Genomic DNA, 22,336 nt, shown 5'->3' with positions numbered 1-22,336 from the left:
AGCCTTTGGTGTGGTCCATACTGGATGCTGACTAAGCAACAGCCTTTAGCTATAGTTTTGGTGATGGGAAGAAATTCAGTAGGATTCTAAAAACCGAGCATTGAAACCACGATCTCATCAGAGCACCGAGATCCAGGATCAGCACCAGAGACTCAACCATACAAAACACATGAATGGGTAGCTCACAGGAGACTCTCTAATGCAGATATCATCAATCTTCCCAGTCTTGCTTCTGACCATGGAGTTCACTAGAATTCTGGCTTTGATTCTAGGGAAAAATACCCACTTCTTATCAAGGGTTACCCTATCGCTCACCATAGGATCTTTGGTTACACAGTCACTATTCCTCGGAATCCTCTTCCCTGTCATTAGTCAGGATGATTCCACATCATCATTTATAGCTCAGTGCCCCATGTCTTTAACTCATTGAATCCTTCAGATGTACCTGTAATGGCTGTCTGCTGGCTCCTTTGCGAGAGGTCCCTGAATTGCAAAGCCCAGTTGCACATGGCTATTCTCATCTTGGATTATGTATTTTAATGGAGGAAAGAGCAGAGTCAATGTACCATTAAAAGTCCAGTGACATTCCTAAACCAGTTCCAAGGAAAGTCATGGTTTAAAACCCAATGGTATACTATGCTTTTGTAAGGACTCAGAGAATAAGAGGTGTGCATTAAGGAGGAATATATGTGCATTGGAGGAGACTAGATAGCGAACAAAGAAGGAGACCCCTCCCCGCATGTTATGTGCCCTTAATGAAATGCGTCATGTGACTGGGGGCAAGTTAATCTCTTGGTGTCACAGTTTTACTGTTTTGAAAATGGGAACTTAGGGGGCTGGACAGATGGCTCAGCAATTAAGAGTGCAGGCTGCGTACTCATGAGGAGGTTGGAACTCAGCGTGCAAATCACAAGCCAGGTGTTCAAGACATTCCTATACGCCCGGTTCTATAAGGGGTGGAGACAGGAGTTACTGGCTTTCATCCAGTCCAAGAAAACAGGCACAGGTTGAGTGAGAGACCAGGCATCAAAGGAGTAAGTGAAGACTAATAGAGAATATCCACCTGTTACCTCCTTCTGACCTTGTCATAGGCACACTAACCTATGCATATGCACAGAGGTGGATATACAGGGACACAGACACACATTAATTAACCCATCAATCAATTTATAATGGATGGCTTTCAAGGTTGTTCCAGCTTAAGATTTTTGCTCACACTAACTTATTCTTCATCGGAACCCCAGAAAGTCTATCTGAAGACATTTCTTTGAGACAGTGAGAGCCAAACTAGACCTGAGGGCACAAGCTATTCATCCCAGCTACTTGAGAAGTAGGGGCAAGGAGAATACAAGTTCAAGGCCCACCTAGGATACAGAATGAGTTCAAGGCCAAGCATGCTGGCAGCCTTGAGTCTAGTCCCTGAAACTATTGAACTATTGAAAAATAAAGCAGAGAGGGAGAAAACAGGAAAGGAAGTTTCTATCAGCGTCATAACCACTTCTGAGTTCGCTTCAAAAATAGACTTCAGCTTAGCTGCTCCTAAAGGTTGTTTTAACTTTTAAACAGCTTATGGAAACCACAGGCCATTAATGTGGTCAGAGAATAGGAAAATAAACTTAGCATAATGAACCTGTGTGTGCACCAAGAAAATGCATAGAGGAAATGGAGAGGAAAGATTTATTCCAAAGACTCAGAGGCTGGTGTTTTCCATTCTCATCAATACACAGAGGCACAGTCTTGCAAAGGTACTACCTGGGCCTCTGGGCATTCGCACTTTCCTTAAACCTTTCTTGTATGACAATATAAACTCTTATGTTGGGGACTTCACAATTGATGGCTGCCCTTTGCCTGTTCAACAATTCAGTCCGTTCCATTCTGGGAAGAACATGATCTATTCAAACCTCATCTTGGGGACTGCTCTCTGTGACCCACCACTAAAATCAGCAAAGTGTATTCTGTGGGTCCACCCACTGCTCTCTAAAGATTCGTCCGTCTTTCTTTTCCTTTGGTGTGTTCTTGCAAAGCTGTTGACCTAAACATGACACTAATTGTAGCAGGCAGGTGCTGAGAATTTCAATGCCAAGAAGTATGTGGATAAGGTGAAGGAGAGGGAGAAAAGTCAAGAATGATTTTTTAACCACTCAGGATATGAGTTTGGATCTATTGTAGAATGCTGATTTTGGAGTGCATCAGCCATTACCGGCTTCATCAGAGCAGCTGTGGCTAAAACCGACCATCAGGATTGAGCCTGTTCATGTTCCTTTGTAGAGGGAGGGGACCAGGGACATGGCTCAGCTCTTATTTGATATTCCACCACTCCCTTCCACACCCATTGCCATGTAATTCTTACCTGGGTGCATATGGTCTTGTTAAGTGGCAGAGAATATAGAAGTTGGAAGGCTAGTTGGAGGGGGAGGGATGGGGCTTCGTTTGTACTGTATCTTAGTTTGGGTCACTATTGCTCTAATGCAACCCAGTGACCAAGAACAAGTTGGGGAGGAAAGGGTTTATTTGGATTACATTTCCACATCTCTAAATCCATCACTGAAAGAAGTCAGGGCAGGAACTCAAACAAGGGTGGGGGGACCTGGAGGCAGGAGCTGATGCAGAGACCACGCAGGGGTCACTTACTGGCTTGCTTCTCAATGGCTTGCTCAGCTTGCTTGCTTATAGAACTCTGGACCACCCACCCAGGGGTTTCCCCACTCATAATGGTCTGGCCCTCTCCCATCAATCACTAGGAAAATTCCCTACAGGCTTGCCAATAGTCCTATCTTATGGAAGCACTTTCTCAATTGAGAAATGGAATCCTTCCTCTCTGATAACTTCACCTGGCATCAAGTTGATATAAACTAGCCAGCAACTAGTACCACCCACTCTCCTTTTTAGGGGTCTCTTGAAATGCAGATTCCCATTGCTTCTCTGCCTTTTGGGTGAGGTCAGTTGAAATGCAGATTCCCAGGCTCCACGCAGACCTTTGGTAGGAGAACGGTCCAGATAGGGAGTTGCAGTCCGAGTTTAACAAGTCTTCTTGTTGAGTCAAATGCACACAACTCTGGATGCAGGTAATCCTAAGTAGCTGTCATCTGCTCTATGGGATGTAGGTAAGAGGTCCACCCAACAGACCTGAATGGCAGGATTCTGTTCAAAACCCAAATAGAAGTTGGTTCTTAGTATATCCTTTCTATGTTCCCTCGGGATTCTGATGTGCAGCGGTGCTGATCTACTTCTTCATGATGGCTCCCCACCTCTAATGTCTTCCATCATGACCCTGTCATGCTCCATTTCTTCTTTGTCTAAGTGAGGTTGACATCACAGCCACAGACAGGCCCAGTGTGTGGGATCCTGTCAGTCAAGAAAAACTGATGTAGGCTTCTATGACTCAGACACAGAAAGAGGAAATAGGTCCTTAGCACCAAGAGCAGGGCCCGAAGCTCTCAACCCTTTGGTAGCCTGACCTCTGAGCTACTTGGGTTGGAGCCACAGAAACTGTACATTGAGTTTCCCAAGAGCTCTGACTCATGGTCCAATTAGAAATGTAACTGTCCTGTAGCTATTTTCTCTGAATGTCTCCCTCCTGAAAAGGCCTTGCAAGCCTCAGGAACGGGAATGGAGTAAGTATACACTTTTCTTCAGCCAGAGTGCTTTGAGCTCCCCTCTGAGGCACGAGGCTAAAGGGTAAGGGGGGAGGAGGAAGCTCGCAGCCTGCTGTGCACCATCCAGGCTTTTATGTGTTCTATAACATCAATTCTCTCCACCTTCATCAAGAATTCCACTGTGCACATACCAACTACCCCTCCTCATGGGGATGAAAGAACTGAAGCAGAGAGAAGTCAGGGAACCACCACACTAGGTCTCAGAGCTACAGCCACAGGCAAGATCCGAACCACCTTTGTCTTCTTTGTCTGCTAGGCTGCTATGAGATAGCAGTGGGTATGTGAGCTATAGTAGGCTACAATGGGGAGAGAGAGAGAGAGAGAGAGAAAGAGAGAGAGAGAGAGAGAGAGAGAGACAGAGAGACAGAGAGAGACAGAGACAGAGAGAGACAGAGACAGAGAGACAGACAGAGAGACAGAGACAGAGAGGAGAGAGAGACAGACAGAAACTCTTAACAGGCTAGTTATTTTTCATCAAGCATTGTGACAGATGCTTGCTGCCATCTCATGCTTCTGCCCAACCTGTCCTTGGTCCCCACCATGTACACAGGCTCAGAGAAGACAACTGCACAGCTTCAAGGTAGTTCTGGACATGATGGGATTTACCCCATTCCCCTGTAGTGCCAAGGGCAAGCTCTTGGTTCTTTGCTACTGACCTTCAAGGAGACAATAGGTGGCTTGGCAAGGTGAAGCACCCACTCTTCGGACAGAAAAAGACCAGGGGTGGGGGAGACAAGAGAGGTAAAAGGGAGGGTACCTATGATCAAACTACCATATATACCTGTATGGTTATATCAACCCAAAATCCAGTGATTTGTACAATGAGTATATATTCATGACAATAATAGGGGCTACTGTGGTTCAGTTGCTAGAGTACTTTCCTAGCATGCATGAAAGCTTGGGTATAATACCCAGCACTGCTTAAAACTAGAATTGTGGCACAGGTCTTCAATTCTATCACTCAAAAGGTAGATGGAGAAAAATCATGAGCTCAAGACTAGTCTTTGTTTACTAGCTAGCTTCAGGCCAGTCTGGGTTACATAAGACTCTGTATCAAAAAAATATGATAAGGGCAGGATGTGTTGATGCATGCCTTTAATTCCAACACTTGAAAGTCAGAGGCACGCAGGTCTGTGTGAGTTTACAGGCCAGCCTGGTCTACATAGCAAATTTCAGGCTAGTCGGGGTGATAAGTGAGACCCTTTCTCAGAAAAGAAAATATATTATGATAAGTTTTGAAAAAGATAGAAGGGAGATGGTCATAAACCCCTACTCCTAGTTGAGGATCTTTTGACAGTTGATGGTTTCTTGGGGTGGGAGAGTCAGGATTTTTTTCTTTTTAAGTATGGTACCTGGTAGGTTGACCACACTCCATTGGAAAGCCCCACATCTGAGAGTTTATGGGCAACACAATTAGACTCAGTGAGTTAAATTAAAAATCAAAAAGGAGCTGAATATGATCAAAATATATTGTATGAATGCATGTATGAAATTCTTAGAATTGATGGAAATATTTTAAGGCATTTTTTGTTTGTTTGTTTGTTTGTTTTAAATGAAGCTCCTGGCTCCAATTCCTGGTTTCTTTCTGGACTCCCAATCCCTGGCTGACACCTGGACTCTCACTGCCTGATTGAATATAGGTACATGGAGGCGAGCTAAACCTCAGAACTCCTTTTCAGACCAGGGATGGTAATGACTAACTCATAGGCTCTAATGTGGTTCAAAGGAGGTAACTTCTTTTATGCTGTGATTTACACAGGGTCAGACCCGAGCAGGTGTCTCAAAAAGCGTCGTTATGAAGCACTTTCTTGCGTCTGAGACCAAATTCCTTGAAAGCAGCTTAAAGAAGGGTAGATGTATTTTACTTCTTACTCTCAGCGACTACAGTCCTACACGGTGACGGCTGCATGCCAGCTGAACAGGCCTATTTGTAGTGGCAGGGGCATGTAGCAGCAGGCTTCCCATGATGCTAGACGAGGACTGGAAACAGCATGGAAGGTATGACCGTGATCTAATATTTGCCAGCCTGTTCCCAGCGACCCACCTCCACCAGCTATGTGCTCTGTTCCAAATGTTTCACAACCTCCTGAAACAGGGTCATTAGCCGGGATCCAAGGGTTCAATGCAAAAGCCAGTGAAGTACTTTTCATGTTCAAACCACAGCTACTGTCCCCTCCCCCCTGCCTTCCCAAACCATTGCTTCCGGGATACTTCCCAGAATTCCCTGGAAGAGTCAGTATCTTGTGCTCTGTCAGCGTGCTCACTCACAGCCTTAGAATCTCCATTGTCTTCTACCCATCCCCCTTTGCTCGTCTGACTTCTGCCTTCCTATTATTTTTTATGTTCCGCTCTTTTTGAGACAGGATCTGACCTGTAGTCCAGGCTGACCTGGTACTCACAGCAATCCTCCTGCCTTAACCTCCTGAGTGCTGAGATTACATCTGTGAGCTCCACCCGCCTCCATACACACACTCACACCACTGAGTCTAAATAAATGTTCTCATCTGTGCACTTGAGAAAGTCTGACTACCCTAGGGGTGGGAAATGTGCTCACTGTGGGGGGCAGGGGGGTGCTCAGCATGGTGAGTACCCAGGCCAGGAGCACAGTGAATTCCAGGGTTTTTACTCTTCTTACCCAAAGCATGATTTCATTCTTTGCAATGATCTTAGGTCCAGTTATTCCAGGTTAAAAGGCTTTTTCTAAGGCATTCTGGGACAATTGCAGGGCAATAACCTGGGTTGGAAGGGTTCCATTTATAACTGTTGTCGATCAGAAACGACATCTGGCTAGAATTTTATGTGAATTGGGAAGTTAACCCTGCCCCCACATAGGTGAGAGTCTGGGCAACTGAAGTGAGGAGAGTCTTCGCTTGTCTTCATGAAGTTGGTGTCCTTGTGCAGTATATACCCTGCCCAACTGAATATGAGAGCCCTACTAACCTGCCTTTATAGGCATCACACCAAGTCTTGTGTCTCTGGAGAGCAATACTGTCCAGGCTGTGAAGGTTGTGCACAGTCACAGGAAGAACCATAGCTCACAGATTGCCTCTTTGCCTCAAGTTGGACCGTAGTAACTATGTAGCTAGAATCACGGCCAAGGAGCAGCCAGCCCACCAGATGGCAAAGTCCCCTTGCTGGACTCTAAATCACAGAGAGTCAGAGCTCTTCCAGCCTGGCTGCCTTCCATCTGGTGCACCTGGACAGATTTCTGGGATGGCTGCATTTGCATAGTAGGGATGCCAGGTTCCTGTTTGCAGCCAAATGACAATTTGTACCCGTTTGTAGCTGCAGTTTTTATAAATTCACCTCTTTCAACCCAAACGAAATTGAATTACAGTCCAGCAAGGTGACCAAGTACACCATATAATTTATGGTTGACATGGGAAAGTGGGAAATGCTATTGTTAATTTTCCTTGCTCAATAGATATAAATTACAAGGGTTCTGGTAAATTGGGTCATACTGTCAGGCTGATACTGAGTCAAGAGAAAGAACTTAGAAGGGTGGACAATCGGGAAGAGCCTCAGTGGAGCCTGATCTTTGGGTCTATTGCACATTACTTGAAGGACTTGAACGCTGAATGGATGGCTATATTCATACCCCAGACAACCACGTGACAAACTAGACATAGAGGTATTGAACCTGTGAGGAAACACATGCTTATCTCTCTTACTTTGAGCTGCAGTCTACACAGCGTCTCCTCCCTAAGCACAGGCATTTGTGAACCAACTTGCCATGGTGCCTGGCAGAGATTAAGTGCTCTTCCTTGGGATGTGGTTTTCCAGCTCAGCAACCCACCTTCTGCCCTGCTTTCAAGGTCTGCACTCGCCGAAGGTATTTCATGAACCAGAGTATTAGACTCCAGCTGGAGCCCAACCCTGGTTTCAACACTTTCTGATGTGATGTTAGCATTTCATCTGAGAGCTCCTGCCCTGGCCATGAACGTTTCCAACTCGGACTGGTGCTTTGATCCTGGTAGCCTTCACAGATCAGTCATTGGGACTCTTTCTTGTGACTTCAAATCCTGAGGCTGGGGTTCTGAATGGGGCAGGTCAGGACCCGTCACTGCTGGAGGTGACATCTGAGGCTCCCAGATCAGACTAGTTCACCGGTAAGTCCTGTAGGCAACTGATGTGCAGTGGATCAGAATCCAGATAAGGTTTCCCACTGGGGTGCTTAGACTTAGCCACTCCGTCTTTCTGGGCCTTTATCTTCGGGCTGACTCCTTGCAGGGCAGCAAGCGTCCCCGAAGCTCTTTGTCTTGCTGCTTCGTTTTAAGGCGAAACTTACAAAGTTAACCGGAATGCTTTGTGGATACCACCATGAGCAAAATGATTTCGTCCTTAGTATTGTTTACTAAGCCATCTCCCTTACTTAAACAACGGCATTCTTGGTATGTCCTTTGTCACCTCTTTTTCAAGAGCAGTGGGGTTCAACCTTCCTAATGCCATGGCCCTTTTAATATAGTTCCTCATGTTGCAGTGACCCCCAACTGTAAAATTATTTTCATTGCTACTTCATGTGTAATTTTACTAGTTATGAATAATAATGTAAGTATCTGTGCTTTCTGACGGTCGTAGGTGACTCCTGTGAGAAGGTAATTCAACCCTAAAAGGGGTGGTGACTCACAGGTTGAGAAGCACTGATCTGGAGCCCTGATATAGTATTAGCACATGGAAGCTATCCACAAAACTTGGAGCAGGTGCATCAACGAATCTTTTGATTTTTTCCCTTCTTTGCCATCTCTGAAGGCCTCATCGTTCCTGTCTCTGGCTCATCAGCATTTCACAATGCTTTTATTCAGTGCATGTTTTATTTAGTAAATATTGTTTCATACATGTGTCAGAAGTTCATGAACTCACCGGTCATCAACTTTTGGCTGTAGGATTTTCTAGGCCCTAGGAACACTAAATAGCATGTTCTGGGGACAGAGCAGCTCCAGAAATACTCCATCATATTTATGAGTCACTGTGGCAGATCACACAAGCAGCCAGAGCACATGTGTGTGGTCATGGTGCCCTCCTCAAGGTAGCTGTAGTTGAGAAGGAGAGAGTCCTCCATGGGTCTCAACACACCAATATTGACATGAAAAAATTCATCTCATCCTATCTTTTCAAGAAGATTTTGGGTCAGACATTTGGGCTTGTCTCCCACCCTTAAGTCCGAGAAGCACAGGTTGGAAGACATGTGTCTTGAAAATGCTCTTGGGTCATTCAGTCTGACTTCTGACCTACTGAGGAAGCACTTCCCAACTCAGCATCCTCCTGTAATGGATCCAGGATGAGAACATAGCCAACAAGATAGAAGCTGATGGCCTCCCATGGTAGTGAGTTCTTTGTTGAGGTGACCTTACTATCTCAGAGGGTCTTAATTGTGATGTTCAATAGATAGCCTCACCATAAATCTTGCTGCCAGGAAGCATGACCCACAAAGCCACAGACTTGTTTGCACTGTATCCTTTTCATTACTGTTATGATTCCAACATCCATCCTGTATCCTGGGCCTTCTGTTTCCTGGCCAGAGCTTGTTTACCCCTTCACCTCTTTCTATGGGCTCACGTCCAGTAAATAATGGCCTGAAAGGTGATAAGTCTCTTAAATGAGACACAATGGAGTATCAGCAGTTATAGATATTTTTGTGTTCATAGCTGTCTTATGTGGGTAATAGAATTTGCAGTAGCATGGATGGATCAGAAAGATCAGAGTAACACTAAAGACATAGAAAGGAGCAGGTCATTTGCATAGCATGACTTCATGTCTTCATAAAAACACCAAAAGTTGTGTGACTGCATTGTGGGATGGTATCACCCACTTAGAACTGCTGCTTCCCATCCAGACTAGGCCTTTTACAGAGATACACGAGAGACCTAGAACACAGATCTTCCTCATGCAATCAACAGCTGCCACAAGCTTTCCTTTTATTTGCAGCATATTGCATCCCATGCAACCTTGCATTTTCAAATCAAATCATGTCTACTCTCTGATGGGCAGGCAGAACAATGTACCTAGTTGCATAAAGTCAAAAGGGAATGTGGGATTAGGGGCTAGGGGTATAGTTCAGCGGTTGAGAGCTTGCCTAGCAGATGCAAGCCCAGAGTTTGATCTTTAGCACCTCCAACAAACACACAAATATAGAAGTTCACTACTGACCTAGCATGTGGGACACACAACACAATGACCATTTATCTGAAGCACCAAGTCACCTAAAAGGGGGGAGGTGGGTTTATCACTGGTCCCCTGTATCCTCCCACACACTCATTGCTATACACATAGATTGCAGTCACCAAAAGAACTAAATGTTAGCTACTGTAATCTCTGTTTCTGATATGACCTTCATTCCTAGAAAGTAATTGGCATCACAGGAAGCCATGGATTGTCCTGCACAGCAGAAGCTCTGAGTCTAAGAGTTATTTCTCCTGCTATGTGCAGACAATGGAGAAGGAAAGGTGCCATAATACCATGGTGCCAATCTGCATGGCCTCCATTAGGCTCTTTGCAGAAAAGCATTGTTACCAAAGCAACACACATTTGTGGCCATTATAAAGAGCTACATTCCAAAGCTCCAAAAGGCTATAGAAACCCATCAACTATAATGGCATTTGTCAGAGATAAGCACTCTGTCCCTTTGGCTTATTTCATTCTTGTTTTCTGATAATGTGTTTGCTTACCCAAAGACTTGGAACTGGGATGAACGCCACTGTGAACTTTTGGTGTATTTTTTTTTAATTGCTAAGCTTACATTGTATTTTGCTGGATCGTGAAAAAAAATCTTAACACCATCATTTTCTGAATAGGATGCTTCTATTGAATGGCTAAACTTTAATTCTTTTGAGTAAATCTACATCTTACTTGGAATTTTAATGTGTACTATATTAAACCATATTTAACTGACTACCTTTATGAAGAGACCTCTGTTATCTGCAAAAGATAGTGTCTTTTATCTACAATATATAATTTGTATCCAATATGTTACTTGACAGGCTGTAAGTACCTGGTGTTTGAATGAAGAGTGGTTATCTGTGGTTTTTTCCCTTTCCTTTGTGTGTGTGTGTGTGTGTGTGTGTGTGTGTGTGTGTGTGTGTGTGTGTGTGTGTGTTGGTCCATGGGTCCTTGTATGTGGAGGCTGGAGGTTGATGTTTGAAATTCTTCTCAATCGCTCCTCTACCACATTCACTGAAATAGCACCTCTCAGTCAAATCCAGAACTTGCTGACATGCATAGTCTTGTTAGCCAGATGTTCTCGGGATCTCCTGTCTTTATCTTCCAAGGACAGAATTACATATGGGCTGAGATACCAACCCAACCTTTAACGTGTGTCTAGGGCATCTGTATTCCCGTACAGCAAGAATTTAACCATTGGACCATCTTCACAGACTCTTGATTCTAGTTTCTTTAGAAGAGACTGCCCATTATTGAAGTTTTCTATTATTTCATTTGATTTTAGTTAGTACTTTTTTCTGTAGTATTGGGGACAGACCCAGGGCTGTGTGTGTGCTTAGCAAACTCACCAAGCTACATCCCAGCACTATGCCCTATATTTTTATTCAGTAGCCTGACCAGCAGGAAACTGAGTTCAAAAGACGCAGTGAAGTTTTACAGAAAGGATTTGGGGCATTAAAACAAAAATTTCCATCTCTTTGGCCTACAGAGGAATGAAGGAGGGCCCCACCAGGAGGTATTTTTGCTTTGAAGAATACATTTCAGTAGTGGGAAATCAAATACAGTCACTGGCTTAATGGTTTACAAGCTGTTTTAAATAATGAAACTGTCCACATATGGCTTGTGTTTGATGATAACATTCATTTATGAATTCCACATACTTCATGTATCAACTGTCTTGTAATTAAAATGCTCATTATCAGCACACAGATGTTGTCCAATTAGAATAGGTGAAGTTCATCAGTTTAATGTAATCCAACCCTTGCCACTCATTCCCTTCCTTATGGAGACAGTGCTACTCATTGGAATCACAGATTGCCATGTAGCCCAGGAAGATTGATGGGAAATTGCACAATACTCTTGCTTAGCATACAAGGGCAGTCAATACATAGCTGCTGCTGGGTGGACACATTAGTAGATAAGTGTGTGTGGATTATCTGGGTGGGTGGATGGATGGATGGGTGGATAGGTTGAGTGAATACATGGATGTATGAATGGATATATACCTGACTGGAATGGATGGCTAGGTTGATGACTGGGTGTACAGATAGGTAGGCAAATGAGTGAATAGTTGAAAGGGTAATCAGATGAAATCTGGTGAAGGCAATATTAGAAAGGCAAGGTATAGTGTGCAGAGGGAGAGAGGCAGAAGGGTTTTAGGAGGAGGTGACCTTTGAATGAGATATAGAATTATCCAGGTGGAAGGTCAAGTGTTGATGGTATGTGTTAGCACTTGCAAGGCAAAGGGCACACACAGCCATGTCTCAAAGCCAACATTTTAAAATAATGAGCAGAAATTTTAAAAAGAAAAGAAATGTCCACAGTATGTCAGGAATGAGGTAAGAGAAAAAAGTCTCTCACAGAGCTAAATTGTTCCCAGCAAGGCACGCAGGAACAGAAAGGCAGGTCTGGAGATGGAAAGTTGATAGAAAGCATTACGGGGACAAATAATTGTTTTGGTTTTTGGCTGATCATGGAAGATGGATTCAAGACCTTGGGTTCACTTCCAAATGCATCGTAAGAGAAAGATAAAGGTGCATATAGTTATCTCAAAGTAATCTTAGGAGTAAGGAGTGAGTTGAGGAAGCTGGCAAAGTCCAGAAAATGGTGAGGAATACAGCTCCACTCTAGTGGAGACCCTTTGAGAGGTCATATAAAATAAAAAGCCAGGCTCATGTTTCTCCCATCAAGAGGAACTGATTCTCCAGTTCTCATGTGGCATTCCCTGAGGGATGTTCCTGGGCGCACTAACTTCAGAGCCCTTCCAGCCCGGCCTAAGCATGCACCAAATTACACAAGAGTAATAAGCCTTGGGCAGTAAGATTCAGGATTTGCTGGTAGAAGATGGTACTGTCTTGCCAACCTCTGGATAAGAATCTGGGTCTGTCTGCTGCCAGGCTCAATGATATCTCTGTGTCCACAGCTCTGCAAACAAAGATTGGTCCAATGACTTCAAGCCATGAGCAATGCCTGCCCCGGTGTTTGTTGTGCCCTAAGGCCAGTGAGGAGCCTTCCCCCTCTAAACGCTTCCAAAACTTCTCAACATAGAACTGCCAACTTGGAACCAAAGATTCAAACAATGAACCTTTGGTGGTGTTATGTCGAGAAGTTTTGGAAACATTTGGAGGTAGTGTCTTGCTGGAAGGAATAGGCTACTGGTAGATGGGTCCTTGGTGGTAAATTATCACTAGCCGCTTTCTGGCCTTGTCCTCGGTTTCTTGGTCTGCTTTGATTTGAACAACTGTTTCTTATCACGGGCTCCCCATGATGCTCTGTGAAAGCACATGGTGTCCAGCAACTACGCATAGAACTCTACAAAAACCATCGACCAAAATAAATAATGCTTCTCTTAAATTGTTTCTTAGGAGACATTGCCAGAAGTCATAGTTCGTTAAATTAATCAATTAGAGAATTATTTTTCTGAAGTGATAGAGAATAGAACCAAGGACCTTGTGCATGCCAGACAAACTCTCTACCACTGAGCTATATATCCCCAGTGCTGTGTCCTATGAATATGTACAGCAGCCAAACTAGTAGGAATGTGAGTTAAAAGGCCTATAAAGTTCAGAAGAGATCTGAGGATGTGTATGGGTAAACATGTGTGTGTGTGTGTGTGTGTGTGTGTGTGTGTGTGTGTGTGTATTTGTTACATACATATTTGGCTATATGCCAGTTCATTACACACATACACCCCACGTGTGTGTGTGTGTGTGTGTGTGTGTGTGTGTGTGTGTGTGTATATATATATATATATATATATATATATATATATATATATATATAAGCATATGCCATTTGGCTATATGTCAGTCCCTGATGATAGAGTTTGATTTATTCCAAATACCTGCCTAGCATGCTGCCTAGCTCATGGTAAATAATAAAGACCTGTGGATAAAGTCTACAACGCACTCCATGCACTTTCTGTCAGAGGAAAGCAGAAGCATACTTGTCCTTCCATTATTCCCTTTCCCTCCAGGATGTCTAGGCCCTGGGCTGCCAGCAAGGAAGGAGTCCTAAGTAACACAGTGGAATGCCCACTTCTACTTGGCCCTCTTGACAGCCCAAGTCTTAGCACTGAATGTGCAGCCTCTCTCTCACCATGGGGGTGAACAGGGCTCTCTCAGTCACTGCTCTTGAGGCTTAAAATATTTGTCTTGCTTAATGCATTCCTGACTGGACCTGTCTCCTAATCACCTCAAATCCAGGCTTATTGCCTTGCGAGTGTAGATAATCCACTGGAAGGTCCAGAACTTTCTGTGGGAAAACTCACAGTTCCCTGGGAAATAAAGATTACCAGATGAAGTTGTATTTGCTCAATTTAGTACGAGATAGATTGGCCATCTGTTGAGGCTCTGGAGACGGGGAAGTACCATACCTATCCTCAAACAGGGGTGGCTTGGCGCATGCATCTTTGATAGCTTGATGCACTTCTTTCCTGCTCTCTCACTCTCTGAATGTCTTCCTAGAGGCCAAAACATTTACTATCAGGAAAGATAGCTTGTAGCAAGGTATTACCCATGCTCCAAAAATAGGTGAGTGGTCAGAGCCATGAGCAGATTGCTAAACCTGGACCTTCTGTCTCCTCCCTTCTTTTCTGACCTACATTCCTATTTTGAAGAAGACCCACCCAGTGTGGATTTCATCTCCATCTTTGCTACCTATCTATTTCGGTATGTGGCTTCACTTTAGTCAAGCTTGAGTATTTTAAAATTTCAAGCATGTCAATGAATTCGTAGTCTGGTTACCTGAAGTTGTTAGGAATGACAGACAAAGAGCCCATAGCAGCATGCTTGTGTACAATTGGGCAAGGAAAATACATTAAAATATATATTTTCCAACTTACCTAGGGTGATGTTTTGGCTATGAAAAGTTCCCCACAGACTCATGTGTTTGAACAATTGGTCCATAGCTGGTAATTCCATTTGGGGAGGTTGTAGAGACTTTAGAAGGTATATCTTAGTGGGAGGAACTGTGTCATGGGGAAGGGGGGTTATGTTGTATAAGACTTCATCTTTGTCCAATGATACGTGAGCAGGCTGCCTCATGATCTAAACCACAAAGACACTTGTTATGCTTTCTCCTTGCTGGCAAACTCTGCCCTCAAACCAAGAGCCAAACCAAGCCCTTCCTCCCTTACATTGTCTCTTGACAGGCATTAGGCCATACCAGTGAGAAAAAGGTAATATAGAAAAAGGTGCCATTTGTTATTATTTTGATACCCATTTATTCATTGGTTTAACATCAAAGATTTTGTTTCAATAAAACTTAATTGGTGGATCTGGAAGTGTGGAAAGGTCTACGTTATAGGGATAGGAGAGGGGCAGGTCCCTCATGATGTGTCATCAGCCAGCTTTCTCATTTGTCAGGACATGCCTTTTAACCTTGGCCCTCCAAATGCTTACAGCTCTCTCAAAGGACAATGTGATCTTGGGCTTCTGTGCCATTTCTGGTTACTTGAAAACACTTTTTAACCCTTAAGAATGCCTGGTATATTATCCCTCCTCATTCCAAGCAACTAATCATTTTCCTCTGAATTTCCATTGGTTCTATCTTTCCAGCCTCACACTATGTCCATATGTTTGCTTTCTCATCGGTGTCCTCCACAGATCCAGAATCCATCTAAATGCAAGGCCTGTATCTTCTAACCTCTGACTCTACAAGGCCTTGTACAGGATATGTTCCATTGCAAGCATCCATCCATTTAAATGTATTCCAATGGACTCTTAGGTTCATTATGCCTCAGACAATATTTTAGATAATCCTTGCAAAATAGAAAGTAGCCGATTTTGAAAAACCTAGGAGGTAGCTTTCCTTGCTGCATCCAGGCTTGGGTGCCACTATGTATATGAAATTTAGACTTGTTCTTACATGAGGATGGGCTCCCTTTTTGCTATGATTCTTCAAACCTGGGTGAACTCAGGTTGGTATCTCCAGAGGAAGAGCTCTCAGGCTCTCCCAGTTATACAAGAAGCCCTATTTTCTTCTCCTGGTCTAAACATCTGTCCTAACTACTGAGATTATGGTATCTAAGGAGCAGGGTGACTGCTTAGTGGAGTGCAGTTGTACATCACTAAGTCCTACTCACATCTATAATCTTCATCTTAGTTCTGCCTAGAAGAAGAAAACACTGAAAATCAGTCACAGTTATAAAACTATACCATTCAGTAATGAATATATTTATTCATGTGGTAACAGAGGACCATGGTTAGGGCTCTATACTTAGCATATGAAGGTTCAATTTCTGGCTCTACTATTTGTTGATTTATAGCCTTTCTTGTATTCTCTAAATATCAGCTCACTCATTTGTAAAATGAGGAAACCCAGGTAATACATACTAAGTAGGCAGTGAAGGGCCTGGTGCACAGTATTCTCTTAGCCATTTGTGACTGTTGTACTGAACGTAGTCTTGTTAGACTTTTCAGCATGGATTTCAAGAGGCAGATATTATATATACATGCTTGTTTTACTTTTTCCCCCCTGTCAGGTTAAATTGGGTTTACAATCACTCCAACTTCAAACCTTACACTATGTGAATGTAAAACTTAACTGTCCAATCAAATGGCCCTGTATGAAGCAGTAATAAGTTTCTCAGAAGCACTGAGAGATATTCATACAGAACTCTGGCATCGTCAGGGTTGCCCATTTGTATTCCAACCTTGTTGCCTCATTTTGCTTAGCACAGCTTTACATCCACTGCTTTCCGTCTTTGGGCAGTAGAGAAGTAAATTCCTACCTCATGTTCTCTCTTATGAATGCTGGTGCTTGGCAGGGGCATGATTTTGCCAGCTGCAGATAGTTTCTGTGACTGTGTGATAGTTGGAGTTCTGGGAACTTTTATATAAGGGTATATAAAAGCTTGGGCCCTGAGAGTCAGGGTGGGTTGTGGGTTGTTTGCTGTTGGGTATGGTTTGTTATGTCATCATGTGCAAAGAAACAAGATATCCTGACAAAGAAATTAGATATCCTGACAGCCAAGCTCAAACTTGCCTCAAGGAACTTGATAACCCTAATTAGCAGGAAGTAGTCTAAAGATAACATTGCCCCTTTTCCCTTTATCCTTTTGCCTCCCTATTTAGTATTAAGGCATTAAGGGATGAAAGAAGGAAGATCCACAAAGCAGCAAACAGCAGGACACACAGTCTTATCTCTCCCTGTTCTGGGAGATCTTGAAAAGGGTACTCTGGAGTGCATTCCATTGCAAAACCACTTGGTTCTCGCACTGGCCACATCTAATACATTCATACCCATGTCAAAAGGCATATCTATTTGAAATCTTCTAAGGATTCCATATAGGTTTAGAGGAAGGTTATCACTCTCAACTTGACTTCTATGAACTCAAGTGCCAGGCCATTTTTATTGTTACCCTCTATTCTCCTCCTCTCTGTCATATTACGTTCCTACAGCATGTCCAGGTTGTGTATTTGCGGTCATTCTTGCAATATTCTTGTTCTGTCCATTTTATTCCTTTCTTTCGCTATGTACTCCCCATCCTAGACACCAGCTCTAAGTTTAGTTCATATGCAGTCATGTGTGATGTCCTAGAGTCATGTGTGGTTTACCCCTCCCCTCTATTGCTCTGGCCAGTGGTAAAGAGTAAAAAAAAATTGGCTGATATAAAATATCCAAAGACCAACACAATTATTTCTAATGTTCACACCTCAGAGATGTTAAGGAGGAGAGGAGGAGAGGTGAAAAGAGGGAAGGAAAAAAGGAAGATAGAGCAAGACAAGGGAGAAAGGATACAGGAAAGAAAAATGAAGAAAGGAACAAAAGACAGAAAAAAGAAAGGCAGAAAGATGCAGAGAGGAAAGGGTGTGAGGCAGAAATAGGAATGAGAAGAAAGAGAAAGAAACAGAAAAAGAGTGTGGGGGTGGGGAGAGATGAGACGTCACAATGGGAAGAAACAGGATGAAATGTTTAGGGGACAGTTAGGGAGTTTTGTCTGAGTGTAAAGTAGGGAGAACTCTGGGTTGTGAGGAAAAGGGGAGACTAATTTCATTTCCTTCTTCTGGTGTCTAATTTAGGGGTACAATTATATCTTGAGCAAGGAAGATATGTCAGGAAAGGGCAACTTGAATTTACCCTGGAGTGAGCTGAGAAGAAAGTGGCCAGGATAATCAGAGGTCATCCTAGGAAACATGGTATCTAGGACTAGGGACAAACAGCCCAAGAGTATCAGCTGGAACTCGGACTATGTTCCTCAAATATGAAAAGGTTCTAAATTCTACATACCTCATTTACTCCTATCTGAGCCAATTCTTTTTCTTAATAAGGCAATACTACTCTGAAAAGCAAGACTGACCTCTTAGGTATGTCACCAGGAAGCTGATAGGTCCCCAGTATCACCCAAACCCAGAAAAGACTATGGTTGAAGATCTTGGCAGGTGTTCAAGGGCCTAGAACTCTGAAGATAACTTTTCCTTAAAGTTTAATGACCTCTTCGGTGTTCAAGGAAACTGACGTGTGGAAAGGCACCAGTGAGACAATTTGACTAATCCAAGACATTCCAGTGCCCTAAACAAACAGTTTCAGGAACGATAAATGAAAGACGGCATGGGCAGCCTTAGCTGCCCTTGTCTCAGGGGTCAAAAGCTAACATCTCTCAGACTGTGGCGTTCATTACTCATCTGCTTCTGGCTGTGAGTGCCGAAGTACCACTGAGTATTCCTAATTGGATGATAATGATGATATTGTGTTGGTAATATTATTAATAATGGGAACTAGCTTATACATTTTCTCTATGTTGGAGAACACAACAATGTCCTCTTTATAACAGCAACACATGAGAAGCACAAGACAGACATTATAGCCACATTCTTACAGATAAAAAACAGTGTCCAAGGAAGTCGATCAATCTGCCCAAACCCCGTGTCTTGCTTGGAAACTAGAAAGGCTAGGGTGAACCCCAAATCTGGCTTAGACTCTAGACTCTACTACAAAAGCTTCTGTTTACCTCTTAAACTTTTTGACTTTTTTCCTTGTGATTTCTTAATACTTTCTCTGAATATTCGTCAAGCTATGTGCTTGATGTGGCTCAAGGGACAAGATGGAGGAATGAAGGAGTGGCACTGTCTTTGCCTTGGTGGATGTGGCAGTTGGGGGTTTAATTTCAGATAGAACATTACAGTCAAGGGAAGATCCAGTCTGGTTTTGCCAGATTCCGTGAGAAGTAATCTGTTGGGTCTTCCCTCCTCCTGAAAATTCCTCAGCTCCTGGGTAGACCCAGATTATTCTCATTTTACAAGAGGAGTACCCAAAACAAGAAGCCAGGAGGAGAATCCATCTCATCTCACTCCAAGTGGAAATGAGGCTTCTGTTGGCATAGCCCACTCATCTACACAGCCAGACCCTTTCGAACTTTGAACCCCTACGCAGAGAGTTCACATACCAGTTCTCATTAGTCCCACAATGTAACCAACCTCAACCAACCAAGACACCTTTCTATGCCTTAGTTTCCTCTACTGAAATAGAACTGTAATAGTTTCTGTCTCCCAGACAATGAAGGGCTACTATAGAGCTCAATCTACTTGAGTATGTCTACTCTAAAGAGCTGATATATTTATTCAGCTAATATTGAGTGAAAGGATCTTGCCTCTGAGGCCAAACTCAACCTTTACAATATTTATGATAAAGATAGTTCTTCAAGTTAATCATGATATATGTGCAGGAGTTAAAAGCAACTAGAATACAGCTCTAGGAAGGCTTTGCCAGACCTGGGCAGAGCTTAGAAGAATATATAAATATCCCCCATGCCAGCAAATTGTTTAGATCTAGCATATTTAATATCTACATATCTAATGTGTTTAATATCTATCCAATATAAATCACATTTGTGGCTTAAGGGATCCATCCTCAATTTTGTCATCAAGTGTTTCTGAGGACGGAGAGTGGGGACCCTGTTCTATCACCTATCTCAGGAGCATGTTGGACATTCAGGAAAGCAAATGCTTGTCTCCCAGGGTTGGCAGTTAGAGGAGGTCTCAACCTCATTCCTGGCCCTTTTTGCTGATGTGAAGATGCAGTTAATTCTGGTGACGTCAATTATTCATGAAGGACATGGCAGGGCCACTTTGTTCTCTTTAAATTTTTAGCAGTTCTGTTTCCTATCATTGAAGGCCCTTAGGGACCAAGTGTCTCACCAGAGAAAAAGCTCCCTTGTTCTATGGCACAAAGTGAGGCAGGCAGAAAAGAACAAAGAGAGATGAAGGTGTTTTGGTAGTTCCCAGCCCTGAATACTTGGGCTCAATCTAACACTCTGACTAATGAACTCCATGGCTTTGTAAGCATCATTGATACTTTTAGTCCCAGTGATCACAACAGCTAAACTTTTGTTGGTGTTGACAGTATGACAAGTGCAGACCTAGGCTCACCAGTAATTGCTAAGGCAGACAGTAATCTTACTCCAAATTTACAGATGACGTGGTTGGGAAGATAAAAGAACTAAACAGAGGGATTTGAAACTGAGAGTTCACACTCTCTTTCCCTTGGTGTTACAGAGTTCAGCAGAGAAAACTTAACAGGAAATAAATAAATGTTTCAAAGCATCTAGTGCACAGAGTGACAGAAAATGGTAATGTCTTTTCCTCCTTCCAGTTCTGTGACTATTTGTACATAGCTGCAATTTAGGTCCCTGAATGATAAGACTAAGGATGCCAGAGAGGTAGAGGGGTGATGGGAGGACAGGCACAGAGTCCATGAGAATGGGTCTCATTCACCCACTATACGTATTAGATGTAGTCAAAAAGGTCTTAGAAAAGCATTGGCTGGCAGGATCAAGAGCTCCCCCAAACAGCCTAATAGATTAAATTTGATAAGAATTCTTGAGATGTTATTTTTCCTCCGTGATTAATTCAGTAACGAACCTCTTAGCAAACGCTTCATCTTAGAATATTTTTTTAAGTGATGAGCTTTTTGGTATATGACTATTTACTTATGAAGCATGATATATACAGAAAATAATGAGATATGAATTTTCTGGATTGAGGGGATGGGATGAGGCAAGTTGACTCTCATTTATCATTGCCAATATGCTGTGCCTGGTCTTCTGAATTGAGCATCGGCTTGTTTAGCACAGATAGAGAGCTTCTGAGTAGTATTGTTATGATTCATCATATAAACAAGGAAACTGAGACACTAAACAGTCGTTCAAGGCACTGGGCTTCCAACCCAGACTACAGATTTGACTACAGTGCTCAGGTTGGAATTATTAACCATGGTTGGGAAAGCTCAAGGAGAAGGATGATATAGACTGGGAAGAAGAAACATCAGACTCAACCTGTTAGGACTTCAGGGAACATAGGTGACTGGAAAAGGAGATCCTAGGGAATTGGGAGTGGTTTGTGATGGTACCAGTTTCTCTTCTTCCCCTTACTTACATGAAGTTCATCTTCAGTGGGGGCAGAGAATGGATGGGGCTGGGGAAGAAAGCGAAAATTATCAAAATTCCAGTTTAATGGAACATCACCCGGTTCAAAATGTCTCATGGGTTGAACTCAACACCTTCAAGAAACTGGGGAGAAAAATCATAGGAGATTCTGCTGGAAGAGACAGACGTGGAAGTGGTGTGTATTGTGGAGAGTCTGGCTATACCCCATCGTCGGCCCAACATCAGCACATCACCCCAGTTAGATCTGAGGGTGAGGCGTAGCCAGGTCAGCTTGAAAAGCAATCCCTGGCTGTGTGGCTTTTCATACAGAGGCGAGCACAGAGATGGGTGTGCGGCTAGCCATCTTTCCCTTTCCCTCTTTGGATGCTAAAGTCCTCCTGTTTCATGAAGGTAAAGACCTAAGAGAAGTGGCCAGATAGGAGCTTCAGGAGAATCCTGAAAATATTGGCAGCACACAAGAAGAGGGTAAGGATATCGAGCTTAATGTGAGAATGAGCCCTGTTATTACCCACTGTCCCCACCAATGACTACAGTCAAAGGTGTAAGGGCAGATTGGTGGGTTGTAGAGCCATTCTGGCCACAAGCAAAGAACTAAGAAAATGGAAAGTGGTGGGGCTGGACACATATTTCTGTGGTTAAAGTCCATATCATGTAAGCATCATGACTTAAATCTGAGTCCCCAGAATCAGTTTAACAGCCAAGTGTTGTAAGTGTGGTAGGATACACCAGCCATCCCATCACTCCTATGGTGAGACAGCAGGCAGAGGCAGGTAAATCCTCAAAAGCTTATGTGCCAACTAGCCTGGGGTATTCAGAAATGAACAACCAAAGAATGTTGTCCCAAGCAGTGTGGGAGACAAAGACTGACTTCCAAGCTTGTCTTCTGACATCCACATGCTTACCATGGAGCACACATGCACATAGCCATACATGCACACACATACATCATACACAGAAATTTAAAAATTAATTAAGCTAGCAGCAAACCACTGAACTGAGAACAGGACCCCTTGAGGGGAATTAGAGAAAGTATTCAAAGAGTTGAAGGAGCTTGCAACCCCATAAGAACAACAATGCCAACCAACCAGAGCTTCCAGGGACTAAACCACTACCGAAAGACTGACCCAGGGCTCCAACT

At 43.2% G+C, this 22,336-nt stretch overlaps 1 protein-coding gene across 3 annotated transcripts in view; it reads right to left on the bottom strand.

Moving 5' to 3' along the window:
- Vat1l (vesicle amine transport 1-like) overlaps window positions 1-22,336 on the bottom strand; it is a 169,315-nt gene that overhangs the window by 104,226 nt on the left and 42,753 nt on the right. The gene's annotated exons all lie outside the window — the stretch shown is intronic.

This window comes from Rattus norvegicus, chromosome 19 (assembly GCF_036323735.1).
Source record: "Rattus norvegicus strain BN/NHsdMcwi chromosome 19, GRCr8, whole genome shotgun sequence".
Taxonomy (NCBI): Eukaryota; Metazoa; Chordata; class Mammalia; order Rodentia; family Muridae; genus Rattus; species Rattus norvegicus.
Note: the sequence above shows the minus strand (reverse complement) of the source record. Positions and strands in the feature narration are given on the sequence as shown.